The 23,502-nt window shown below is 28.5% G+C and overlaps 1 long non-coding RNA gene across 4 annotated transcripts in view; it reads left to right on the top strand.

Moving 5' to 3' along the window:
• The first annotated feature begins 4,478 nt into the window (after nucleotides 1-4,478).
• The window catches only part of LOC111632163, a 40,601-nt gene continuing 21,577 nt past the window's right edge, over nucleotides 4,479-23,502 (top strand). For all 4 annotated transcript variants that reach the window (XR_002757826.1, XR_002757825.1, XR_002757823.1 and 1 more), the window contains exons 1-3: nucleotides 4,479-4,663; nucleotides 14,356-14,419; nucleotides 20,559-20,693. This is a non-coding gene — a long non-coding RNA (uncharacterized LOC111632163). The remainder of the gene's footprint in view (nucleotides 4,664-14,355; nucleotides 14,420-20,558; nucleotides 20,694-23,502) is intronic.

Here is a 23,502-nt window from a genome sequence, read left to right as displayed (position 1 = left end):
GACTCCTCTCTGTATTTCAATTTCTGCTGTTTTCATTGTTCCTAACTTGACTTCTGCTGTTTGACCCCAGTATAAATTTTGAATTATTCTGATGTCCTTGCCATCTAATTGAACTTGGTGTAGGATCTCTATTAATTTGGAGTGTTTCACACTATCGAAAGCCTTTTCATAGTCGATGAAACAAGCAAATATGTCTTTTTGTTGTTCACGACATCTCTGGAGAAGGACGTTGATACTAAACAACGCTTCTCTTGTTCCAAAAGCATTTCTGAATCCAAATTGAGTTTCCTCGAGATCAATTTCACATTTTTTATATATCCTGGCGTGTATAATATGTAGAAATATCTTCAGAACATGGAACATGAGACTAATGAGTCTGTAGTCGCTACAACTTTTAGGATGACTTGTTTTAGGGATTGTTACAAAGGTTGATTTTAACCAGTCTTTTGGTATTGTGCCAGTATTGTAGATCCGATTGAATAATCTAGTAATTAGTTTAATATTATCATCTTCGATCAATTTCACAATTTCAGTCGGGATTTCGTCAGGTCCGGGAGTTTTCTTATTCTTTGCGATATGAATGGCATGCTTTACTTCTTCGTCGAGTATTTCAGGACCTTCTATTGGGTCTTTATTTATGGGTGTTGGTCTTTCCTCATCAAAAAGTTTTTCAACGTAATGTTTCCACGTGCTTTTCAGTTCATTTTCATCAATAATAGGACTGTTATTAGCATCCATTAGTATATTAGAGCGATGACACTTGAATGAACCCGTCATTTCTTTGATTTTCTTATGCATCTGGAACATATTGTGTTCTTTTTCGAGGTTTTCAATTTCGTTGCAGTTTCTCTTTATCCATTCCTCCTTGGCCTTTTTTATCTCTACCTTTATAATGTCATTGATACGTTTGTAAGTTTCTGCGTCATTTTTTGTTAGTCTTCGATTCTAGAGAACATGTAATGAGAGTGACCATATAATAAACGCTTTTCTATTGGCAGTTTGTGATCACGCGATCTTATACCGCCATATTTCTTCTAAACGTTTTCGCCAGATCGGAACGAAAGTTAATATCAGTTGTTATATACTGATATTTTTTTAGTTAAATACGAAGTTAATGTTTAGTTTAACTTATTTTACACTGTAATAATTATACAAATTTACTTTATTTTAATAAAAAAAAAAAATAGTATAAATTACAGTAGATTTGTAATTTTGAACATAAAATATATAAAATAGAATATGATATTGAAATGATTGGTGATAATAAATATATTTTAATTATACAGTATTTATCATAAGCCACTTATATTAAATTATTATTTTAGTTTAATAAATAACAAGCAACTCAACAAATGGTTCTGTTTTAAAAAATATAATTAAATATAATGAAGATATGGGATTAATTGTCAATGCTATAACACATGTGATATGGATCTATAAATCAAGCAATGTAGAAAGTCTTTGGCATTGTTAGTGGAAATTTAATAAATGTGTATATTATATTCCACATTCTTATTGTTCAGAAGAAACCATTGAGTTTTTATTATTGATCCAGTGCATTGTTTAAAAATATCCAGTGCATAACATAAAGCAATTTAAATTATTAATAGACTATTTAGGATATTTTTAAAAAATTGGCTCGTCACTCATGGCATCGGGTAAATCTCATCATAAACAAATTTCGAAAATTATCAAATAGTATATTAAATAAAGAAATAATAATAGTAAAAATTAATTTTAAAAATAGAAAAAACGACATTTATTTTCTTCTACTCGAATTTCCATTTAAATAAGTGCTAGATAATTTTATTTCCCCAATTAAGTATAGTATGTGGCTGCGGCTAAATAAGCGTTTGGAAAAGACATGGCGACAGCTCTCGTATGACCACTCTCTGATTATAGGTTCTTTATTCGATTCCTTAAAACTTCACGTTCACTATAACACTATAATGTTAGAAAGCAGGTAGGATCGAGATTCAAGCTTAGCCTTCAATCGTGTTACACTTTGCAATTTCCACCCGCGCAAGCAAATGCAACTGCAACTAGAAGCGAACAGTTTGTTCTACTCGCGCCGATTGCAAATGCGCATCCGTTTAGAAAACGCCTTTGTCCCAAGTCATTCGGTGGAAACTTTGAAAATAGTTATCGTCGTGGCAGAAATAACGTGACTATGATAATACGCGCGCAACCGGAGGCAGTTACCAGGCTGGAAATCGCTAGGTGTGACCATTGTTTTAGGAAAATGTGACAAGTCTGTCACTCCCGCTTACACATTGTATAAGATAGTTTTTCTTATGATAACAGTTGAAGTCTTTTCCAGCACGAAACGTTTTATTTATAGAATGTTTTCGGGTGTCTGGGCGGCCATCCACAGGATCGAGCGTTTGTAATTGAATAATATATGGAATATTCCAACAAATTTAAAAAATTGAGCTAGGTAAAAAAATTATGCAATTTACACGAAAAATTTTTTCTTTGGTAAAGATAAACTTTTGTAAGTTATAAAAAAAAATAATTATTTTATTTTTGAAAATAGCCCAAAAACCTCAGACTGTACAGTTANGACTCTAAAATACCAGGATTCTTACCTAAAATAATCAATCTAATCCTATATATAGCATTTAATGGGCTTGGATGTTCATTAGGACTCCGGCTTCTAATTTGAAAAAAAAAAGTTTCCCAGACAATCTTGATTTAAATTGTGAGTGCAGATGTATTTTATATCAAAAGTCGATTTCATATCTTGAAAAAGATCAATTAGCGATTTCATTGAGATTATCATTCCTTTCTGGAAANCTCTGATTCCACTCGTAGGGAGCTATTTGACTAAGTGATTAAGATTTAAAGAGTAAAGAATATTTTATGTTATTTTCATGTACGTTTCATTACAAAGTTCTATTTAATTATAATTTTCTTTAAAAGTATATTCATACAATTGAAGAATATTTTGTACCAGGTGTGTATATCCACCACACATTTTATTTCACCGAGTAAGTTTTTATAATTTTATTATTAATTTTAGCCCTTATAGCTAGCAAATTAAAATGTAATTTCTTAAAAAGTATATTCATACAATTGAAGACTATTTTGTACCAGGTGTGTATATCCACCACACATTTTATTTCACCGAGTAAGTTTTTATAATTTTATTATTAATTTTAGCCCTTATAGCTAGCGATTTAGAATGTAATTGCGTTATTGAAAATTTATTTTAAAAAAGTTTTGGCTCAAAATCATATAATGAAAAAAGAAAATATTATTAAACGAGAAAGGCCAATGCCCAAGTTAAATATAAAAGCTTTAATAAAAAATTTGTTCGACATTTTCGCGATAAAATGGCTCTGTAAATGCATAAAAATGCAAAAATTGTTTTGTTGGCTCGCCTACTATTTTCAAATGAAATTAGTGTGTGGAATAAGAATGGTTTTGACAATTTAGCTGGCAAAAGACACACGAAAAATCGTCGATTCTTTCGTATTTGAAGCAATTTGGAAATCGAAGCGGAATAGAATTTAACATTAGTAAATAATGTAAAATAAATATTGAAAATTGTAACGAGATAGTTATGGGTAATAGATATATTATATCTAAATAAATAGATATTATATGTTTTTATCAAAGCAAGAATTGGCATTTAGAGGGCATATGGAATATATTGGATTTAATAACAGAGGTAATTATAATGAACTTGTTTATTAAGTACGTCAGATAAATAATCTATTAAAAATACATTTAAAGAAAGAATTAACTGATTGCCCCTGGATGTCGGCTTCTTATAGAGACACAGCTTCCCTATCATCGAATGTCACGGCACGCCGCTGTTAAAAAGTGATTTTAACTTTTTCTAATGCTATTTTCGATGATAAATTTCATATCTGTTTGTAATATTTTAATTTGTTTCTGTAGTCTACTTTCTGTACTGTGAGATATATGCATTCTTTATCTACGTATAAACATTTATACAGAAACCCGATGCTTTACCTATAAACCCCCATTATTTATATACTATTATTATTAAATTAATGTACAGTATGTATTGGCTTAATAAAGAAATTTATTAATCAACTTTCAAATTAATAAAATAATTGTAGTTTGATAAATCTTTTGTAAAAGCAAATTAATAACTATTAAAAATATTACATAGAAAAATTAATTAATAGTCTGTCTTGGCAAGATTATTTGTTACATAATTCGTTGCAATCTACTTTGCAGATAAAATGAGTGTTCTCGACATAGTAAATTACAGTGTATTCATGTATTTTGAGTCTTGCCGCCTTTATTTTCGATCAGTTTACAGGCCTGTAAATTGGCCGAAAACATTTATTGGGATTAAAGTTATTGCTAGAAAAGCACGAATGGTTTTTTTATTGTCAAATCTCGGGTTATTAAAAAGGAATTTTTTGTTTTTTTTAAGTCGGCTACTTTTGGGCTACTTTTTATAAAATGTTTGGTTATCAATACTAAAAACATCTGGCAACGTTGATGTGTGTGGAAGTAAACAAATATGGCGTCTCGAAAAGCACGCTTATTTTGAAAATGAAGTTTTCAGAGATTGTTTTAATCTACGGATGAAGTGGTCGTCATTAACGGAGAAAGGAAAATTTGTTAAATTAAGATACTACATTCCTAGTCTATTATAGACCTAGGAATATTAGTCGACATGGTACGATATTTAATATACTGTATTTGTCATATTTAGGAATCAAATACAAGTTTAGTAGTTTTATTTTTTCCCAGGAGTAAACGATATAAACAAAATTTATTTTAATGAATGAATCCAGAGATTGCTTTATTAGATTCTAGTAATCTAATAAACTAATTCCCACAATTACTCTAAATAACCTTATACCTTCATTCCAGGTATAAAGTTATTTATAATCTTATATTTATAACCGTCAAAATATTTTTTCGTTATACTGTATTAATATGTGTATATGTAACTTATAATTAGGTGATTTGAAAAATTGAATGAGATGACTTTTCTGGTTGGATGCTCGTTGCTGTAAATAAAGCAACAAGCATCCAATGTATAACAATTCCCAGTGATTTTAATAAAAACTTTTATAAAGTTGAAAATTAGTTTTATTAAAAATGTGCAAAACAAAATGTTTTCAATATAACGTGTTGCAATGTAATACGTAATACTGGTAGCGAGTTTGTGCAATGGTATTTGACAGATGTAAGTTATGTAACAAAACAAAACTGTTGAGTGAGAAATATAATTATCAAATTGAACATCATACAAACCTTGGAAATCTTTGATTAGGATTGCCAACTCTCCTGAATTAGCTGGAAGATGCCCAGTGTTTGGCAAAAATTTTTAAATTCTTGGACTCTTACATTGAAACTATGAAGATTTACTCTACATGATAAACTATTGGGTTATCAGACTAAAGAATAGGTGGCAACATTTTAATATTGCTTGAATTAAAAAACATTAAATCATCTAGAATTTTTTACTCCAGCAATGGAAATCTTCTAGAATCAACTTTTTGAGGTTGCCAACTTATCTTGCATCTGGAGGAATTGGAAAATTGTTTTGTATAAATCTATGCAGAGGGCTACTAAGGAATGAAAATGCTTATATCAAACTGTCAAGTTTAATAACAAAAATACTCCAAATGCTAATTTCAGATATATGTTTAGATTATAATTCATGAATCACTTTAGACTTTTGATATCAGCAAAATGAAATCATGTCTTCTCAGTTTTACATTACAGTTTAAGCATAATTATGCTTAAAACATTAAAATTCAGAGTAAAATTAGAAAATAAGTTTATAGAAGAAAAATTGTTATAGTAATTGTTATAAAAATTTGCTGGTTTATAGGTTTAGTGTTTTTAATTGAAAATAAGTTTATTTTATTTTTGTATGTTGCTATAATTTGGTGCAACACTTACTATGAAATTATAGTTTTAGCAGTGTTCTTAAGTTTTTAAAGAATAAACTCAAAAGTATTAGTTTCAACAGGAGAATGTATAAAGCTAGAACAGATTATAGTCTATTGCTTAGAACTGAACGTTATTTTGAAGTACAGTAGAGCATCGATTATCCGAATCAATTGGGGACTGGGGTTGTTCGGAAAGTTGATTTTTCGGATAACTGATTATGTATGAAAAAATATATTAACCTATCCTATGTTGAAATTAGTTCAAATCCTGGTATGTCCTTAAGTACCCTCTCATGGTTGCACCAGGTTGCCAGCTAAAACACATATATCAACAAATATAATATTGGAGTTGCCCAAGACATAGCCAAAGATTGCAGCATCACAGCACTGGTGGAAATTTAAATTTGCCAACTGGAAAGCTTTCGATTAATTGATGTTTTGGATAATTGATGCTCTACTGTAGTTGCATTTTAGTGAGAAACTCCAGTTGCACATAGTAGATTTCTCAGCAGCTTCAGTGTGCCTTCAAATCCAGAATATTGATTGTATAGATTGTACTGTACATGCTACAGAAATATCTAGAAGTATCCCAGATAATTCCAATACTCGGCCTCAATTTCTGTACTATAATAGTGCATTATCAGTGGCAAAACAATATGGTTCAGAAATTTATTTTTTTCAATTCTATAATATAAAAGTCCAAGAGTTTTTCTGCTTAAAACAGTTCTTTTGATATNAAAGAATTAAAAATAAATTAAATAATTATGGTATTATTTTGGAACCCAAACATCACAACAGCTTACATAAGAAAATAAACGAATGTAACAGCGAGACTAATATATGGGACCAAAGAAATGTCATCTATAAATTAGAATGTGACTGTACCACACCCAAATTTTACATCAGGAAACTAGTAGGGAATTAAAGGTTCGTTTTAAGTTTATTGGATTAGAAGAAAATTCAGAAAGTTCTTGGTATAATTTCAGATTATTTCTTACAGTTTTTATTACTTAAAAGTAAAGAAATCAAATAATTTAACTAAGATAAAATAAAGAAAACAAGATTAAGATTAATGTTAATATATGCTTTAATAATTTTAATTTCAAATTAATCTGTGCATTGAGTAAGTTTTAAAAATTCATCCTTCTTTAGATCATGATCAGATTTAAATATCCCCCTTCTGACTCATAAAAAAATAATATAGTTAGCATTGTCTTTATAATTTAATTATTTTTCTACTCATATAAATCTATCTATAGGACAAGTTTCATTTAATATTAAAAAAATTAATGAAACTCCAAAACAGGATATACCCATTAATGTTACGTGACAGTTTGTGTCCTGGATTGGTCTAGAATTAAATTTCCTTTCATTTACATTAAATAAAAAATGTTAGAAATAGAATGGAAATTATACATAATGATTATCTTTAGGTTGAAACAAACATAGTCATTAGTTTTTTATTTTTAACCAATGATGCAAGTTAGTGACATTTTATTAGATTTATATATACAGTAAAAATAACATAGTAAAATAACAGTAAAAATAACATAGTAAATACAGTATTTGGAAATTTGATATCTGAGATTACCTAATAACAATGTTAAGAGCAGTATAATGTCTCAAAAATATTGATTAAAATCAAATATTTGATTTCAGTAAAGCTAGATTTTCTCATAAAACTAGATTTTAAAATTTCTTCAATTCTTATTCTTTAATTTTTTTTTTAATTAAAAGNAACTCCAAAACAGGATATACCCATTAATGTTACGTGACAGTTTGTGTCCTGGATTGGTCTAGAATTAAATTTCCTTTCATTTACATTAAATAAAAAATGTTAGAAATAGAATGGAAATTATACATAATGATTATCTTTAGGTTGAAACAAACATAGTCATTAGTTTTTTATTTTTAACCAATGATGCAAGTTAGTGACATTTTATTAGATTTATATATACAGTAAAAATAACATAGTAAAATAACAGTAAAAATAACATAGTAAATACAGTATTTGGAAATTTGATATCTGAGATTACCTAATAACAATGTTAAGAGCAGTATAATGTCTCAAAAATATTGATTAAAATCAAATATTTGATTTCAGTAAAGCTAGATTTTCTCATAAAACTAGATTTTAAAATTTCTTCAATTCTTATTCTTTAATTTTTTTTTTAATTAAAAGTTAAAAATTATTATAGCACTTTATATAATTTTCTGTTTTATTTTCAGTTGCTCTGGGGTTCCTTTTTTTCTAATTCATAAATATTAGACAACAAAGAGTAAAAAATGTTTTCAGTAATAAATTAATGTAAAGAATTTGAGACTTTTATACAATTTTTGAGAATTAAGAAAATCAACTCTTAAAATGGATTGATTTTCTTAATTACAGATTTATTTTATATTTGTAATTAAGTACAAAAGAAATGTTTCCTTTACTGGATCATTTTATAAATAGGTTTCTCTCATTTGTTTTTCTAAGATTAGTGAAGGCAATAGTAAGATTAATAAGACCAGTGAGCTATGATGAAAGTACAGTAGAGCATCGATTATCCGACCCCCGATCAACCGTCACATCAGTTAACCGACCGCGTTCTAGTCGGCAAATTCAAATGTCCACTAGTGATGTGGCGCTACAATATTTGNTATGCTTATAAAGAGAGTGTCCAAAAGTTTGATATAATCTTTTATAATTTGATAACAAATTACATTAAAAAAATTAAATTAGCCATTTGAAAGTATGCTCTAAGCTATTTTACTACATAGTTGCCATTCGTTTCTAAACACTTTTCTGGAAGACAAGGACAAAGGCAAAATTTCTTTTCAAAAAATTTCTCCCCTCAATGATTTAAACAAGTCCATGACTGTATCTTTAACTTCATCATTATCTGAGAAGTAGATATTTCTTAAGAGGTATAAAAAAGATGAAAATCAGAGGATGCTGAATCCAGACTGCACAGGATGGAATGCCTGTTGCACAATAATGTATGTCTGACTTCAGACTAGCTAAAAAAGTATGGAGGGAAGTAATGGATCATAATCTGGACTCATCATCCTCTGATTATTATCTTTTTGTACTTTTTAACAAATATTTTTTTACAATTATTTTTTTTTATATTTAAATTTGACAATTACATGTTAATTTTCAATGTTTGAATACCTCATCTTTGTCGATTTATTTTTAATCTATATGGAAGTTCAACACTTGCAGTCAAACATTATAATTTTGAAATGCAAAATGTTACAGAGGGCAGCTTTCATTCTTGTTTTTAAATTGTAATCAGTTTTTATTCTGAGGAAAGGCATTTAAAATAATCAAAAACATTAGAAAAACTAAAATTTACACCGCATTTAAACATGAGTGGTTGGTTTTGTAGAGACAATGGATAAAAATTGGAAGAAATACCTAAGTTAGTTGTACATTTTTGTTTTCTTTTATTAAAACAACAAAGTTCAATGCACTGTCAAAATGAAAATATCTCAAATGTCCATTTTTTTTCTCATATGGTATAGGTTATGTTTAATTGCATAAAATTCAGGACATATACATTCTGTGTGTGCTGAATTAAAGGCCACAACTGAATTATTTCAAATTTTCCATGTCAATTATCTGATAACAGGAACATGTCACTTATTTTAAATTGAGTTTGGAACTATTAAAACTGTTAAATAGTTTTGATATCTATAATCCATAAATGTAGTCCAGTTTTATGACTACATTTATGGATTACAACTACAACATTTGAAATAATTACTGTTTTCATGGTTAATCTGGTTCAGTTGCTACATAAAGGTGGGTTATTATGTCAGATAAAAGAAGTGCACTAGAGTTATCTAAACATGTTAAGAAGGAATGGCAATCTGTCTCCCTAGAAACAAAAATGGAAGTTATTCGACAAATGGAAAATGGACAAACATACCCTAATGTTTGTAGATCTTTGAACTTACCTCCATCGACCATTATGAAAAATGCAGATAAAATTAAACACACTGCTAAACAGTCTACGGCAGTAAATGTAAAACATGTGAGTTATAGTGGAGGTAAAACTTTTGAAAAAATGGAAAAATTGTTATTGTTATTGGTGGATGATGCAAATAAAAAAAAACATTTCCTTGACTCAAGCTGCTATAACTGAAAAAGCAAAATCAATTTTTGATAATATTAAGGAGACAGAGGCAAAGAAACTTTTTTGGGAAGCAAGGGTTGGTTTATGAGATTTAAATCCTGAAGTAACTGTCATAGTGTAAAATTATGTGGTGAAGCAGCAAGTGCAGATATTGCAGCAGCGGCTGCTTTTCCTAAGGAATTTCTGGGTTATGTAGAACAAGGCAACTGTTCTGCAGGCCTAATCTTTAACGTTGATGTGACTGAGCTTTATTGAAAAAGTTACCAGTACAAACTTTTATTTCTTGTGAAGAATGTTTTGCTCCAGGTTTTAAAGTTGCAAAAGATAGATTAACTTTTTGTTGGGAGTCAATGTTTCAGGAACTTTTAAACTAAAACTGATGTTAGTGTATCATTCACAGACACCATATTCTTTAAAAAGTCTAAATAAAGACATGTTACCAGTTTATTGGAAATGGAACAAGAAAGCTTGGGTCACACAAGATGTTTTCACAGATTGATACACAAGTTATTTTTACCTTACTGTGCTTCACTTTTGTGAAGAAAATAAATTACCACCCAAGGCACTTCTTTTCTTGGACAATGCTCCAGGACATTTTCAAAACCTTGATGAAATAAGAACACCATTGGAAATCAAGGTTGTTTACATACTTCACAATACAACATTTCTTTTGCAACCAATGGATCAGATTGATAGTATTGTGAGGCTCTGGACAGGTCCGAACCCTCACTAAAATTTGCGTTAAAATAATTGTTTTAGAGAAAAAAATATAGTAGTTAGAAATAGCTTTTTATTTTATGAAAACGCGACGCTAGACAATAGAAGACTTTTAAACAATAGAAGAATGTAAGTCCGTCGACCATTTCCGGTTGGAGATCGAATTAAACTTCGATTTTGACCTTTCCCACGCCCCTGAAAGGTTTCGAATTGTCATCAGGTGACGATGGGAGACCAANTCCCAATTAGTGGTACGCGTACCCCCGGGGTACGCATACCACTAATACCACTACCCCTTCACGCGAAAGTGCGTGAAGGGGTACGAGTGGCAATCTAAAATCAGTCGATTTAAAATTTAAATGCATGAGATGAAGCAATCAAAAGAATAATGGGTAGACCCTAAAAAATTCGGAAATTTACAACATGATGTCGAATGCACAAATTCGTTTATTTATAACTAAAAATATTCTCGAAATTTCATAAAAAATGCATTTGTGACAATACCTAAATGAAATTCTTACGCAAGAAAAAAAATTGTACAATTAACACAATTTGTGTTAAATGTACAATTATCATTATCATCATTTCAACAAAGCGGCAATAAAATATTTACTACCATTTTGCACAACATACCTCTGCGAGGGCGAATTTTCGGCCGTGACAAACATGAAAACTCAGTATCATCACCGACTTCAACTCGAAGATGACTCGAGACTAAAGCTGACCAAAAAGCAACCAGATTTTACAAAGTTGTGCAAAGAAAATCGTGCACATTTGTCGCATTAAAATTAATTAAATAACCTTATGTTATTTTCATTATTATTAGAATTGTATTTTAAAAGTAATAAATGTAAAAAAACTTATTCTATTCATCACTAGCTGTCTACCCATAGCTTCGCCCACATTATATCGAATTTTCTCGTAAGAGTAAGATATTTTCTAGCAGTAAAATGTAGCCCATGTCCATCTCCAACATGTAAGCTATTTCTGTGCTAAATTTTATTAAAACCTGTTCAGTGATTTAGACGTGAAAAGGTAACAGACATACAGGCAGAATTACCTTCGAATTCGTAATATTAGTAAGGATTAATATGAATTTCTGCCATAAGGGGTACACGAGTTTGAGCTCTTTCTTAAAGTGGTACACAGGAATAACTAATTGGGAACCACTGGTCTAGATAGATAACTTGAATGAGTATTAAAGAAATAATGTAGTCCATAATCCTAATCCTTCATCTATAATCATTATCTTGTAGTAAATACGAAGACAGAAAATGCAAAATTGAGTCAAATGTTTTGTTGATATTTATATCTCGATCAGAAATAAAAAGAACAAGAATAGAAACATATGCCCAATTCTGTTTTTATACGTAGATACATTCTTGAAAAATACATTTAAACAAAAACTGTGTAAAAATGATACTGTTTACATGAAAAAATGAAGATTGATCACAGACCTAAAACTGAAACAAAATATTTCAATTTTAGTTAGTAAATCAGAGAAGGAAAATTGTAACTTATTGATATGTAATAAATTATATTATTTGCACAAATTTTATTTTAATTTTAGTTTTTATTAAATTTTACCAACTAAACACTAAAAATGCTAAAGCTTTTAACTCCAAATGGCATACAAAAACTATTCTGTATTGAAAGAAATTGGAAGAAAGACAATCATACAAACAAATTGTCAAACTTTGAATTAACTTTTTTGACTGATTCAATTGTAGGATAAAGTCAGAATGAAAGATTGATTATTAATATACACATTCAAATAAATCATAAAAAAACAGCCAAATCTTAAAATTTATTTGATTATGTGAAACAGCCTTAAATGCAAATTCAAATTCTAAAAATTAAAAAAATAATAATAAAAGACAACTTTTTAGATGGGAAATATGAATATTTTTCTTAAATTAANTACATATCACATATTATCGTTCATCGAGTTCTTTTAAATTTCTTCCCCCTCGGCCCCCACAGTATTATTGTTACCAAATATATCCAAATCAGATCAATGTGCTGTTATCCTGTTTTTGTCGTGTTTTATATGGTCAATTGGATGTGGAATATGGTCAAATATGTATTTGTTGTGGGATTGGAAGATGTTACAGAAATTATAGAAGCCCATGATCAGCCACTCTCAAATGAAGACTTAGAAGAATTATACAAAGATTGTGAACAGTTAGAGAAGGAAGAAAACGAAGAAGAAACTCCAAGAGTTATGAAAATGGTCAAGCTAAAGCATATCCTTTCAACTATGGAAAGTTTGACAGATGAACTTTGTGAGTTAGACAACGCTTGGGAGCGAAGTGCAAATGTAAAAAGGGGCACCATACATCCATTTGACCATATTCAATAGTGTTTCCTTACAGCATTAGAAAATTGAAATTCCTTTTTGTTCTTAGTTGTTGTGCTTGATAGTGGCATCAATGTTTAATTACATCTTAATGGTACCATTATAAGCTAACAACTACCTTAATTGGCTATTTTTACAGCCTTATTTTGTAGCATAAGCTTATAATGAGAGACTTTGCTTGTATTTATTATGTTATGAATGTTTTAAGATTATGACAAAGCTTTTATGATGGAAAATACTGATGCACAAACTCATTAATGCTTTAATAGAGTTTAAACTATGTAACCTGTTCTAAATATTAGTACAGTATTAATACTTTTGGGTAAGTAGCCTTAGCTTTAGATATTCTAAAAACTGAAAATTCTAAATGGAACATTATTACGAAGGAACTGTATAACAACCTGTAACTTATTTGATGAGTTTATAAATTAAAAATTTTTAAGTTACATATATGAAAATTAGAAGAATATTCTACAGATGAATACATAAGATTTTTATTGTATCTTTAATAGAAACCTTTTTAGAGTGCTAAAATTAACAAATATATTTGATAGTTTTGATATAATTGTAAGAATGAATATATTTTTTTATAACTTTAATGCTTTGTAACATATTTTAATAAATTATATTTTTACTAGANTGAATATTTTTCTTAAATTAAAATCAAATGGAGATTTTTTAAAAGGACAAATGTATTGGAATACATTAGATTAAAACAGATTGGGTAAAGAAAGAACTGAATTTTTCCTTAGACAGTGTTAAATCAAAACAGTGTAAAAAAATCTGTGAGAAATAGAATTGAGTATAATTAAGATTTCTGGAGTTACAGGTCAGGAAAGGAAGTTGTAATGCATCCATAAAGGTTACTATGAAACATGAAAGTGAAAAGCTGCTTTGTTTATATTTTAACTTTTTTTTTATATTTCTTTCAATTATCAGTGATTGTATATTTGTAAGTTTTATAGTGTGTGTCATTTAAATTTATGAAAGGCTATTTAAATTTGTTGTTTCATCAAAATCTCTTGGAATTTGATAACAATCACTAAAAATGATCGAAAACATTTGTTTTCCATTAAATAATTTACTGGTTAAAATTAGGTTAGTTATTTTTTGTTTTTACATAATATAAGATAAAAATAAAATGAGTAAAAGAAATACAAAAAAAATCATAAATCATTTGTTTTAAATATTTTTCTTTGCATTCAATACATAAATCATCTAATAATGTATTTTTTCATATTTTAATAAATTATATTTTTACTAGAAGGGTTCAAGGGCAATCTAAGGAAATCATAAATTGTACAGAAACTATACAAAGAATGCTTGAGGTAGGTAATGCATAGCTTAACAATAAAAGCTTAATTGTTTGAACAATTTTCTATTAATGCTTTAACTTTCCCGTGTTATTTTTTTATAATTGCATATTTTTGCATTTAATATATAGACACTCCTTGACTTTTGAACATAACACAATGCTAAGATTGTGTACAAAAGTCTAGTACATACATTATAAAGGGTCTTGTTGTTTTCAAAGAACTAAAAAGAAAAATTATAAAATCTCTTATTGAGATAAGGAAGTTTTAGTTCTTTGAAAACAGTAAATTAAATAGAAAACAAACAATAAGAATTAATTTTCATAAATAATTTTGATGTAACCAAAACTGGCAGATTTGGTGAAGAAAATAAATTACCACCCAAGGCACTTCTTTTCTTGGACAATGCTCCAGAACATTTTCAAAACCTTGATGAAATAAGAACACCATTGGATATCAAGGTTGTTTANTAAAATGAAGCAAACAACAGAATTTTCAAAAAAATAAAAAGATTCTAAATAACAATCTTAAACAAAAAGAAATAAGGAACATATTTTAATGGTATGACATTATAAAATAAAGAGATTAAATATAAAATGATTATGTACTTTAGCAGGTCAACCTGGGTATCTCATTTAAGAACATTATAACATTCTTATTTATAAAGCAAGATTTACTGCTGAGATAAACTTTAAACTTGAAAACATTTAAGTCTACTTATTTTATGTTAACTTTAAAGTTGGAGATAAGTGAATGCAAAAATAGTTACTGTATTTTTATAAAAAATCTGGTTAGAGTAAAATATGTATAGTATCTAGTCAAATTTTTGAGGGTCAGTATCAAACATTAGTTTTTGATATATTTTGATTTTTGTGAGAATTAATTATAAATATAGATATATATAATATTTAAATTATTAAATGATAGATAATTTTTATATTTTACCAGTCCACATAGTTACACATAGTTAAAATATTATATAATGTGAACACTTTTTGCTTCATTATCACATTATAAAAGCAGTAATAATAATGCTTGAATTCAATTTAACAGTGTTTTGCAGTCTACATTTAATATTAAGAAATAATTAAATACTATTTACTTATCATGTAAAGATTTTAAAACAAAATCCATATTTGTTTTGACTTAAAAAAAAACATTAACCGGATAATTGTGCTGTATTATAATAATGAATTCTTCTGTTGTTGTACTAGTTCTATATTTGAATCTAAAGCAGGTCTTTGTGATTTTTTTTTCATAGATAATTTAAGTCTTTATTCTTCCTACATGCTGATTTAATTTTTTGAAAATTAGTCTTGACCTTGACTTATGAGCAAAAATTGAGATTATAGTTATATACTTCAATAAGAATCAAAAATATTGTGGAAAAATGCAATTTAAAAAAACAAAAAATGATTATATTATACAATAAATTGAAATATTACATCGATCTATAATTAGTATAGGCCATTTACAAAAGTTGTATCTTAAATTGATTCAAAAATATCTGTCATACTTGTAATTATTTTCATAATCATCTCTTAAAAAAAAATTCTAAAATTATATAATGCCTGTTATATAAATCCTACTTAAATTTTATTACTACAGATTTAACATATGATACGAATAAATTTTACAAACTCAATCAACAGAAATTTATTTCAAATTTTAATTATTCAGCCGATTATCATAAAAGAAAAATAAAATTTGTAATTTTTTTTCAATGAATTGAAAAGTTAACAATCAAAATATTTTAAAATTAAAATCTTAGTTGTTATTTTTGTTTAATTCTAATGAATAGTCTTGGAAAGTAAAAAGTCTAAAAGTTCTAAAAATTTTGAGTTTTTTATTCACTTTTATAACCACTTAAAAGGAGTTTTTTGGACAAATAAACTGAAATGTTATGTCCTTTGAATCCAACACTCACACGAGTTCAAGAATTACTGAGAAGTCAATTAATTCTCAGATACAGTAGATCACCCTATAAAACCGTTTCCTATAGTTATGATTCCTATAAAAATTGTGGCAGTATCCGTAAACAACGGTAAAAATAACTCCTATAATACGTAAAACGTCATCGGGCAGCCGAACTACTTTCCCGCCGTCCGTAGCGCCACGCTACGGACGTTTAGGCGGATAAATTGAGTTTAGTATCGTCTGTTNGGATCAGATTGATAGTATTGTGAGGCTCTGGACAGGTCCGAACCCTCATTAAAATTTGCGTTAAAATAATTGTTTTAGAGAAAAAAATATAGTAGTTAGAAATACTATAATAACTTGAGATTTTTGTTTTCCTAGCCAATAATGTACAAAAGTTAATTTAACATGCAAAAAACAATTTAGGATATTAAATTATTAAGAACAAAAGAGTGAGCTGTTGGAATGTCAAGGACTGTCTGTACATTAAAACAGGACAAAAACAGGATAACAGCACATTGATCTGATTTGGATATATTTGGTAACAACAATACTATCAATATGTGTACTGCATGTTCCATATATAATTGAGAACATGCAGTATACATATTGTAATTGTATATGTACAATGGCTATTTTTAAATAAGGTCTGTTTGTGAATGAGAGTGAGAATGACATGCAATTGCGCCAGTGTGTAGGTGCGTCTGCTCCGAGCATGTTTTGCTTGCGTTTAGACACGATTTGCAGCCATATCGTCTGTCTGTGTGCTGAGCTGTAAAAGTTTATAATGTTTAAGAAAATTTTGTCACCCATTGACTGCGAGTTACGACTATTATTTGATTCTTGAATGCCAGAAACTTGGCAGCGGTGGAAATTCACCATCAGATTTGTGAAGTTTATGATGATAATGCTATGAGTGACAGTAAAGTTCAAAAGTGAGTGAGAATGTTCAATGATGGGCAGGTTAATGTGCATGATGAGCCACGCCCTGTCTGACCTTCTCTGATTTCTGAAGATTTGGTTTGTGATGTGGATAACAAAATTTGAGAGGACCAATGATTCATGATTTCAATATTACCAATTGAATTTCCACAGATTTCAAGATCAATTTTGTATACCATTGTTTCAGAGAAACTGAATTATCGAAAATTGTGTTCTCAATAGGTTCCAGGGCTGCTTTCTGACGATCACAAAACAAAAAGATTGGGTAGTGCTTTATCATTTTTGACTCTATATGATCAGGAGATGAATTGTTGGACCACATCGTTACAGGAGATGAGACTTCGGTGTCTCACATGACTCCTGAGTCCGAGCAGCAGTCAATGGAATGGGACACATCTTTGCCAACCAAAGTGAAAGCCAAACAGTCCATTTCAGCATGGAAAATTATGGCAACTGTCTTTTGGGTCAGGAAAGGGATTTTGTTAGTGGATTTTATGCCGAGAGGCACAACAATCAATTCTGATGCATATTGTGCGACCTTGAGAAAATTTTGGCATGCCATACAAAACGTGGTGTGGTCTACTGTCTTCCTGTGTGATGTTGCTCCATGACAATGCAAGGCCACATGTTTCTGCACAAACACAAGTCTAATTAGTTCTTTTGGATGGGAACAACTGGATTATCCACCTTACAGTCCAGACCGTGCACCCAGTGATTTTCACTTGTTTCGATACTTAAAGGAGTTTTTTGGTGGCCAACAGTTTAACGACGACAAAGAAGAGAAAATTTCAGTCATGGTTTTTTCATAGACGGCAGATTTCTTTGAAGTCAGAATTCAAAAAATTGTTGAGCGGTATGACAAATGTTTGAACAAAAATGGAAATTATGTAGAAAAGTAGATAAAAATATGTAGAATATGGGAAAAATATATATTTTAATGATATTTACAGTATTTTTCTTCTTATTAAAAAATGGACCTTACCTAAAAAATAGCCTTTGTACTATACAACAAATACCTTACTAATTGCAGCAGCTTTGTCTGGACATCTATATGTCATGTGTATGATTGCAGGCAGTGCTATCAAATGAAAAATTTTTGATCATTTTTTATAGTTTAGAAATTGTAAAATCTATTTGTTTTGATAATCATATTCTATATCTAAAGCACTTAAATCATGTTTTGATTTTAAAAAATCTATAAATTAAAACTTTAGTAAGAAATACTTGATTAAACTATTCATAAATAGATATGTAGATTATTTCAAGACAAGTTGACAGTCTTATTTTTTTTTCACATGTATTAACACATCACATATAGACTATACCTATTTTTTTTTAATGTGAAGAGTGCTTCTATATTTTGGTGAAGAGTGCTTTTATATTTTAAAAAATGGGCTTCAATTAATATGTTTTAATATGAAGTTATAAAGTACAGTACAATTGTTTTGTTTAATTACATAATATAAAATAACAATACAGAAACTACTAAAATCCAGCAAAAACTCACTTTACTAAAATAAAATTAATGTTTTTGACATTTTTCAGTATATAGAAATCTCTGAAATAGCTTTTTAATTCAACACATTTTTTTACCACTTAAATACAATGACTTCTACTGTGATACATTATGTTTCATTTAATCAGATAATGTTCTTTAATTTTCAAATTTTATTCTATCTTCCATTTTGCATTTGGTTCTTTTAAACCTGAATATGATGTTTTAAAAATGTCAAAAATGTTTGTTTTATTTTACTAAACAGAGTTTTTGCTGGATTTTGGTGGTTTGTGTTGTTATTTTGTATTCTTCAAAATCCAGTTCTACAATTAACTTAGACCTGGATATAAAAGGGTTATTTTGTAGAATACAAAATAACCCTTTAATATCCAGGTCTAAGTTTATATAATAAATATTATATCCAGGTCTAAGTTATAATAAATATTTGTTTTAGGAAATATAACAATAACTAAAAAATAGCATTTAATGCTACTAATTATTTATTTTTTCTTTATAAATATATACATTTATATTGTAGCATTTAGCCTATAGTATTTTCCAAATTTCTTGTATGTCTTTGCCTTTTCCTGTTTCATGTTTTGGGTTTAGTGTCCATTGTTAAATGGAGGCTTTTAATAAGCAAGTTTTTACCTTTCATTTTCAAATTATCATCATTAGCAGTTTTCTATACCTTGTTCTTGACAAGAAAATAGTGGAGACAGACACTTTCTTTCCATTACCAGACAATATTGTCTGGTAATGGAAAGAAAGTCTCTGACAAAATGAGGAATTCTTGTCCCATTTACAATTTATGTTGACTCCACTTAGCCCATGGCATTTGTTACAGCTGATAGAATGGTCCAGTTCATTTTACTGTAATATTGTGCCAGTCATCAGACTTCTAGCCTGAGTTATATAGAATTTTTTCTACTGAGCAACTGCTGGTACTATGTACCAGCTATTGATACTTTTTATCCTTTGTCAGTATTGTGTTCCAGCTGAAAAATAGCCCTCGCTATAGATCTGAAGATGGAATATTGAAGTTTCAAAATCGTTATCACAGTTGAAATATTACTTTTCTGGCTGTTATATATAACAGAAGGAAAGTATGGCAATCAGTCAAAAAATGACCCCCCCCAAGATTTTTACATTTTTGGACTTAGGAAACCATGAAATGTCAAGAAATGCAAAAAAATTTGGGGTTAATTTCTGTGTATGTGGATGTTAGTGTGTAGGTGTGTATGTGTGTGTGGCATGATTTTGTTCATCCTGTTTGAAGCTTAATAGCTCCTGTGCTTTTTGTTGAAAATTTCTGAAATTTTTCAGGGAGGCATGCTTATTAGGAGAATTGATGCTATTAAATTTTGGTGGTTTGGTCAATGGGGTGGGGAGATAATGGGAGTTGTGTGTATCTCCAGTAGGATTTGACTTAATGATGATTTTCTTCATTATTAGCATTTACAATTTTTTTTTATAAAACATCCCTACCTTCAAAATTAAAGTTTTTGCCCTTTTATAATAGTTAAAAATATGAAGAGTTTTTAAATAAAATATGATAACAGATGGTGCCACCAAAATTTTAAATGTTGCCAGGAAAGTTGAGCAACTTGTTGCTGGTTTATTTTTAATTCAGGCATCTAGAAAGTGTAGAAATGTTTTATTTCTATATAGTTACTATAATGTTACAGCTATTAAAATCAGTAATTAAATGTATTATTACTATATTAAGTTAATTTTTTGTATTATCATATTATTCAAACTTTTTCATTACTGATACTAATTATGATGCTTTTTTGGAAGTATGCCTTGAAATTTCTACAACCTAATTCTCTGTCCAGATGACTTTTTGTAATCTTACTGACAAAGATGTTCACCATATTCAATTGGAGCACATTTAAGATATGGCTCCTCTAGCTAATGTGATCATGGCATTAGGTAAGTTTAAAATATTTCATAATGGAATTTCAATATAAAGATTATATTAAAATTATAAAAAAATTTTTTATTTTATAAAATTAATTTCATAATATTTTTCTATTTTATTATTTTCTATTTTCATATGTATTTCTCAAGCTTTTTGTTTGTTTTTCTTTCTTTTCTTTTGTGAACACTAAGATTGGCCTTACTTTACCGCTAGACTTATTACACAACCACAGGACATCAAATTAGACTTAGAAAACACTGTTTTATTTTCAGAATGCATTTTGACTTGGAATCCCTCATCAGCTTTTTTGCTACAAAATTAAAAGGAGGTTAATAATTTTAAAGTACCATAATTGACACAAATGAAAAAAGACAGTAGACTTACATTTAATGTGTCAATTCGATATTTAGACATTAAAAGATTAAGCACGCCATAAAACAAAAAAATTATACATAAAAAAGGGTAGTACTGATACAATAAACAGAATAAAAAACTAAGGTACTGGTAAAACAGTAAAGTAGTAAAATTATACATTGTTAAAACAAAATAATAAGCAGATTCACTGTAAAACGAATAAAGTAATAAGCTGATTTGAAGTACCTTCCAAAATAGCTGTCACCCTCTCCTCTATCCATTTTGACACTTCTCCTCTCCCCTAAGCCCCTTCTGGTCAAGTATGCATACCATGATTCATGTAATTTTTGGCCGAAATTATTATTCATGATTTTCTCTTTGTTTTTTATTATCTCTAAGTGTTTGTACCATTCTTCTTTTATAAGTATTTGGTTCTTTTTTAACTATTTTGACAGTATCCTTTACAATTTGACGGCCTTCTTTATTATACTGGATAGCTACAGCCGAGTTATTATTACTGTACTCTATGGCAGAGATATATTCTTTAAAACAAACCTTTAATTCCCTACTAGTTTCCCTGATGTAAAATTTGGATGTGGTACAGTCACATTCTAATTTATAGATGACATTTCTTTGGTCCCATATGTTAGTCTCGCTGTTATGTTTGTTTATTTTCTTATGTAAATTGTTGTGATGTTTGGGTACCAAAATAATACCATAATTATTTAATTTATTTTAAATTTTTTCAAAAATATTCATTACGTAAGGTATTTTTAAAAATTTATAAGCTGTGTTGTCAATTGGTTGTTTGTGTGTATTAAAAATAAAAGAATTAAAAATAAATTAAATAATTATGGTATTATTTTGGAACCCAAACATCACAACAGCTTACATAAGAAAATAAACGAATGTAACAGCGAGACTAATATATGGGACCAAAGAAATGTCATCTATAAATTAGAATGTGACTGTACCACACCCAAATTTTACATCAGGAAACTAGTAGGGAATTAAAGGTTCGTTTTAAGTTTATTGGATTAGAAGAAAATTCAGAAAGTTCTTGGCATAATTTCAGATTATTTCTTACAGTTTTTATTACTTAAAAGTAAAGAAATCAAATAATTTAACTAAGATAAAATAAAGAAAACAAGATTAAGATTAATGTTAATATATGCTTTAATAATTTTAATTTCAAATTAATCTGTGCATTGAGTAAGTTTTAAAAATTCATCCTTCTTTAGATCATGATCAGATTTAAATATCCCCCTTCTGACTCATAAAAAAATAATATAGTTAGCATTGTCTTTATAATTTAATTATTTTTCTACTCATATAAATCTATCTATAGGACAAGTTTCATTTAATATTAAAAAAATTAATGAAACTCCAAAACAGGATATACCCATTAATGTTACGTGACAGTTTGTGTCCTGGATTGGTCTAGAATTAAATTTCCTTTCATTTACATTAAATAAAAAATGTTAGAAATAGAATGGAAATTATACATAATGATTATCTTTAGGTTGAAACAAACATAGTCATTAGTTTTTTATTTTTAACCAATGATGCAAGTTAGTGACATTTTATTAGATTTATATATACAGTAAAAATAACATAGTAAAATAACAGTAAAAATAACATAGTAAATACAGTATTTGGAAATTTGATATCTGAGATTACCTAATAACAATGTTAAGAGCAGTATAATGTCTCAAAAATATTGATTAAAATCAAATATTTGATTTCAGTAAAGCTAGATTTTCTCATAAAACTAGATTTTAAAATTTCTTCAATTCTTATTCTTTAATTTTTTTTTTAATTAAAAGTTAAAAATTATTATAGCACTTTATATAATTTTCTGTTTTATTTTCAGTTGCTCTGGGGTTCCTTTTTTTCTAATTCATAAATATTAGACAACAAAGAGTAAAAAATGTTTTCAGTAATAAATTAATGTAAAGAATTTGAGACTTTTATACAATTTTTGAGAATTAAGAAAATCAACTCTTAAAATGGATTGATTTTCTTAATTACAGATTTATTTTATATTTGTAATTAAGTACAAAAGAAATGTTTCCTTTACTGGATCATTTTATAAATAGGTTTCTCTCATTTGTTTTTCTAAGATTAGTGAAGGCAATAGTAAGATTAATAAGACCAGTGAGCTATGATGAAAGTACAGTAGAGCATCGATTATCCGACCCCCGATCAACCGTCACATCAGTTAACCGACCGCGTTCTAGTCGGCAAATTCAAATGTCCACTAGTGATGTGGCGCTACAATATTTGGCTGTCTTGGCTACTTTAATATTATTTTTACATGTTTTAGCTGGCAACACTGGCTCAACTATGAAAGGGAGCCAGTATTTAAACGAGGCTTAATTTTCTAATTTTTAACGATACAATAGCGACAATTATTATTTTTAAAAATTTTTGTTAGGCTTAACATCGATGAAAATTCAACGCAAA

This window comes from Centruroides sculpturatus, unplaced genomic scaffold (genome assembly GCF_000671375.1).
Source record: "Centruroides sculpturatus isolate CEXI.00-Female unplaced genomic scaffold, Cexi_2.0 scaffold703, whole genome shotgun sequence".
Lineage (NCBI taxonomy): Eukaryota > Metazoa > Arthropoda > Arachnida > Scorpiones > Buthidae > Centruroides > Centruroides sculpturatus.
Note: the sequence above shows the minus strand (reverse complement) of the source record. Positions and strands in the feature narration are given on the sequence as shown.